Below are 6,074 nucleotides of genomic sequence, written 5' to 3'. Positions count from 1 at the left end.
TCAGGTGGATGGATTATCTTGGCAAGGAGAAATGCTCACTAACAGTGATGTAATCAAAATTGTACACAAAATTTGAGAGAAATAAGCTTTTTGTGTAAATGAAACATTTCTGGGATATTTTATTTCATGAAACATGGGACCAATACTTTACATGTTGCGTTTATATATTTTTTTCTCAGTGTAGTTAGTGACCGTCAACAAAGTGCAAGATCACAATATTACATTTCAATAACCCTTTGACCACATCACCCTAGCCATTGACAGGGAAGATAACATTTAAGCCAAGTGCAGTCAAAAATGTGATTTTCCTGTGTTTTATATATATTTCCACACTATGAGGTTGGAATAATATTGTGAAAGTGATGATAATCCCCTTTTAGTGTAAGAGATGTTTGAAAAGGCTGTGACAACACCACGCAGTAAATTATTCAATAGACCAATAAGAAAAAAAAATCCAAACCTCTCTGCCAATGACAGCTAGTTTTCAGTTTTCCGCTTCCCACTCAGACCACTCCCAGACAGTCTTAGTGAAATTCTTGCTTGAGAAATTGCTCTTTGCTTAGATGCTATTTTAGTTTATTTTGACAATTTTAATGGAAAACAATCACAGTAAGGTACTTCCTTGTCACCAACAAATGATTTGATATTGATATAAAAATGGCTGCGTTGGACCTTTAAGTTTTAAAGTAAATGTCCTGCTATTCTACACATTTTGCCATGTTGCGTAGAGAAAATGTTGTAGTTTTAAAGCAAGTTTTCTGCAATTCTACACATTTTGCCATGGGGATTTTTGCCGTTTTAAGGCTAATTTCCTGAAATTCTACACATTTTGCCATGACTATTGCAATGTTAATATGATATCTGAGTAAGAGTGAGTAGCAAAATCAATGGGGGCCCACTGGAAGTCAGGCCGCTGGGCACATGCCCTTCATGTCCGGTCGGTAATTCGGCCGTGATTAGATAGCTGGCTAGACTAACTTTTTTTTTAGCAGACATGGGCTAATTAAGTGACTGATGCACAACCACATTTTTAAATTGCACCTTGTGTATTCTATTATTCTAACTCTCAACAGTAAGTTGAGACCCCGACTGAGTTCCGCTTATATCGCTTATGTCTATGGCCAGCCCTGACATCGCCTAGAAACTTCAAACCAACTTTAAACTGTCCAGAAGGGAGAGAAACATGCTGAACATCCTTTGTTCTTATTTCATAAGAATTTTTATATTAAAAGTTTGGTTTTACATTTTAATTGCCCAACCGTGTGACCTAGACACCTCAAATCAAATTTGGACTGTTTACAGGATAGGGACACATATTGCACACCATTTGGTTTTCCCATAAAGCCCTTACACAATTATATACACATTTCAATAGCTCTTCGCCATGTGATTTAGAAACCTCTATTCACCTTTATATTATTCCTTATATAGAGGCATGCTGCACACCATTTAGTTTTTACAATAATACGTTTTTGAAAATCACTTTAATATGCAATAGCTCCTTCACCACATGACCTAGACACATCGAACAATGACCCTAAGCACACAGCCAAGACAACGCAGGAATGGTTTTGGGACAAGTCTCTGAATGTCCTTGAGTGGCCCAGCCAGAGCCCGGACTTGAACCCGATCGAACATCTCTAGAGAGACCTGAAAATTGCTGTGCACCGACGCTCACCATCCAACATGACAGAGCTTGAGAGGATCTGCAGAAAAGAATGGGAGAAACTGCTCAAATACAGGTATGCCAAGCGTGTAGCGTCATACAGAAGAAGACTCGAGAAGGGTCTGAATGCTTTTGTAAATGTGATATTTTTCTATTTTTTATAAATTTGGGGTATTGTGTGTAGATTGATGAGGGGGAAAAACAATTTAATCAATTTTAGAATAAGGCTGTAACGTAACAAAATGTGGAAAATTTCAAGGGGTCTGAATACTTTCCGAATGCACTGTAGACCTATCACAAGAAATATGCTTAGTGGTGAACTGGAATTGTTGTGGGGGTGCTTTGCTGCAGGAGGGACTCGTGCACTTCACAAAATAGATGGCATCATGAGGTAGGAAAATTATGTGGATATATTGAAGCAACATCTCAAGACATAAATCAGGAAGTTAAAGCTTGGTCGCAAATAGGTCTTCCAAATGGACAATGACCCCAAGCATACTTCAAAAGTTGTGGCAAAATCGCTGAAGGACAGCAAAGTCAAGGTATTGGAGTGGCCATCACAAAGCCCTGACCTCAATCCCATAGAAAAATGGTGGGCAGAACTGAAAAAGCCTGTGCGAGCAAGGAGGCCTACAAACCTGACTCAGTTACACCAGCTCTGTCAGGATGAATGGGCCAAAATTCACCCAACTTATTGTGGGAAGCTTGTGGAAGGCTACCTGAAACGTTTTACCAAAGTTAAACAATTTAAAGGCAATGCTACCAAATACTGATTGAGTGTATGTAAACTTCTGACGCACTGGGAACGTGATGAAAGAAATAAAAGCTGAAAGAAATAAAAGCTGAAAGAAATCATTCTCTCTACTATTATTCTGACATTTCACATTCTTAAAATAAAGTGGTGATCCTAACTGACCTAAGATAGGGAATTTGTACTGGGATTACATGTCAGGAATTGTGAAAAACTGAGTTTAAATGTATTTGGCTAAGGTGTAGGTAAACTTCCGACTTCAACTGTACATGTAAAACCACTTGATGTTTGGTCACTGACCTCCCTCCTCCATAGTGCACCCATTAGAAATGCTATTTTTCATTTAACTGATTTCCCATGAATATTTCCTGTGATAGATATAATTTTCAATAGATCACTGTCCATATGAGCTATAGATCTACAATCCGGTGGGTTCTTCGACCTCACTTATAAAGGATACACCTTTTATTTTTTCTAAATTCCTGACCTGTGGTTATTAATTAATGTACAGATTTAGTTTTCAATAGCTTCCTGTCCAAATGACATGAGTGTGGTCTATGGCATTTCAGATTTAGATATGATAATTTATCAGAAAGTATTTTGGATGTACTGATCTACTTTTTTAAAGTAACTTTAAGAAGTAAACTATTTTTTTTCAAGGGTAGCTTTAGTGTATACCTTTTTCCAGTATGAAGTAATTGGTAGCTTGGTGAACTATGTTTCACAGTAGCTTCTCCGACATTGTCCTATCTTTTTTCGGAACCACCAACAAAAAAGGCAGAAATTGTACATTTATTGAGAGCTAGAAAGTGAAATAGTGCCATCAACATGTTTTGCCAATTACACAGTGAGGAAGTTTCAAAGATATAGCACACATCGAATTTAAGTAGTTATTTACATTTTAATATGCAATTAACATTCTTGCATTTCATTTTCCTGAATTCCAAAACGTTTCATGTGCAAAACATGTATTGGCAGGCCTACAGTGAATATATAAATGCTATGATTTATATGTTGAGGGGTTTTAAAGTCAATCTTTAGGGGGGTTTAATAAGTAGTTGCCAGAATGCAGAATGACTGTTAGATGAGTTGGTATTTAATATGGCTTTTCTTTACTATTGCTAAATTTCAACATGTTTATGAAGACTTACACCCAACTGTTAACTCTAGGGTAGGTGGGACGAAATCATCCCGCACTATTCAACAGCCAGTGACACATCAGAGCGCCAAATTAATTACTTAATTATTCAGCATAAAACGTTCACAAAATACATAACAATTATTTTAAGAATTATTGATACAGAACTCCTTTATGCAATCGCGGTGTCAGATTTTAAAATAGCTTTTCTGCGAAAGCACATTTTGCAATATTCTGAGTAGATAGCCCGGCCATCACGGCTAGCTAATTTGACACGCACCAAGTTTGGCCCTCACCAAACTCAGATTTACTATAAGAAAAATTGGATTACCTTTGCTGTTCTTCGTCAGAATGCACTCCCAGGACTTCTACTTCAACAACAAATGTTGTTTTGTTTCGAAATAATCCATAGTTATATTAAAATAGCTCCGTTTTGTTCGTGTTTTCAGGTCACAATCCGAAGGGTGACGCGCGAGCGCATTTCGTGACAAAAAAATGCTAAATATTCCGTTACCATACTTCGAAGCATGTCAAACTCTGTTTAAAATCAATTTTTATGTGATTTTTCTCATAAAATAGCGATAATATTCCAACCAGGCGACGTTGTATTCATTCAAAGACTGAAAGAACAAAATGGAGAATTCACGTGAACGTGCATCTCCAGTGTCACTGTCCCCAGGCAGGCCAGTAACAAACAGAGCTGCTGTACTTAGCCCAGAGACTGCAGACATCTCATTACACTTTCTGGCACCTTCTGAGAGCCAATGGAAGCCTTAGAAAATGTCACGTTACAGCACAGATGCTGTATTTTCGATAGAGAGGCTACAGAAGGACAATAAATTGTCAGACAGGGCACTTACTGTATGGAATCTTCTCAGGTTTTGACCTGCCATATGAGTTCTGTTATACTCACAGACACCATTCAAACAGTTTTAGAAACTTTAGAGTGTTTTCTATCCAAATCTACTAATTATATGCATATTCTCGTTTCTGGGCAAGAGTAGTAACCAGTTTAAATAGGGTACGTTTTTTATCCGGCCATGCAAATACTGCCCCGTAGCCCCAACAGGTTTTAATGTGACATTGTCAATGTGACATTAATGTGAAATTGTAAAGGATTTTTGTAGGATTTCAGATTATTTTGTGATTTTAAATTAGAAATGTGTGACATTTATGAAATAATTTTATTTGATATTTATTATTCTATTTATTTCCCAAATTGATAGGTTATTTAAGCAATAAGGCACGAGAGGGTGTGGTATATGGCCAATATACCATGGCTAAGGACTGTTCTTAAACACGACGCAACACGGAGTGTCTGAACACAGCCCTTAGCCGTGGTATATTGGCCATATACCACAAACCCCCGAGATTCCTATTTGCTATTATAAACTGGTTACCAACGTAATTAGAGCAGTGAAAATAAATGTTTTCTCATACCCGTGGTATACGGTCTGATGTAACACGGCTGTCAGCCAATCAGCATTCAGGGCTCGAACCACCCAATTTATAATGTGTATTAGGTACTTTAAAGTTTAATAAACATATGCACATTTTGTACTACCTTGTCTCTATTCCTTTTGAATTGTCTCATTATCCATTGAGTCATCGTTTACCGAATTGTGGGGTGCAACCCCTTGGGGTGGGGAGAGGTAACTTAACTAAATTGTTGCACCTACTCGAGCAAATACAGTAGTTGGAACTATTGCAGTATTGCTTGTCAAATCCACACAGATCTATAGGGTCTAGGGGTAGACTTGGGATTAGACCATACACCACTTCCAGGACCATCTGGTGTGTAATACCAAATTTCTAACCATATAGGCTGCCCAGCTCACTTCATGCAGAGGCAAGTCAGCATTTGGGGTAAAGGAATTTAATGTTGCAAAGTGGTCATAGTGACCTTAAACTATGAAATGTTAGTTTTAAAATGTGGAAAGAAGTGGAAGGCGAAAAAAAACAAAGCGAGTAATTTAATTACTAGTTACTTTTGTCTTATTCTTATCTGTATTTTTTGAAACTGCACTGTCAGTTAGGGGCTCGTAAGTAAGCATTTCACTATTGTATTCGGCGCATGTGACTAATCAAATTTGATTTGATTTGAGTAAAAAAAATAATAATAAAAAAAAAAAATAAGGCTGTAACCTAACAAAATGTGGATAAAGTCAAGGGGTCTGAATACTTTCCCGAAGGCACTGCTGACCTATCACAAGAAATATGCTTATAAAATCAGGGAAGTGGTGAACTGGAATTCAAAGGAATGTAGCATGGATGAGGTGGGGGGGAGGTGGGGGGGTCAGTGAATTCATATTGTGGTTTTTACATCTCCAATGGATAGGAAGCTTTTGAATAGTATCCTTGTAAATGGGTCAAATATAACACAGTAGTTACAGGTAACCAATAAAAATGTTGGGCCATTTAGCGACTGAAGGTCCTTTGCAGTGTGTGTAATATTCATATAGTGCTAATCCTCCTGGATGGGAAAGAAAAAACATATTTCGGTCTCTAAAACACCTTTG

This window comes from Salmo salar, chromosome 12 (assembly GCF_965601325.2).
Source record: "Salmo salar chromosome 12, fSalSal1, whole genome shotgun sequence".
Lineage (NCBI taxonomy): Eukaryota > Metazoa > Chordata > Actinopteri > Salmoniformes > Salmonidae > Salmo > Salmo salar.
The sequence above is the reverse complement of the archived record's forward strand: the minus strand, read 5'-3'. Positions refer to the sequence as shown.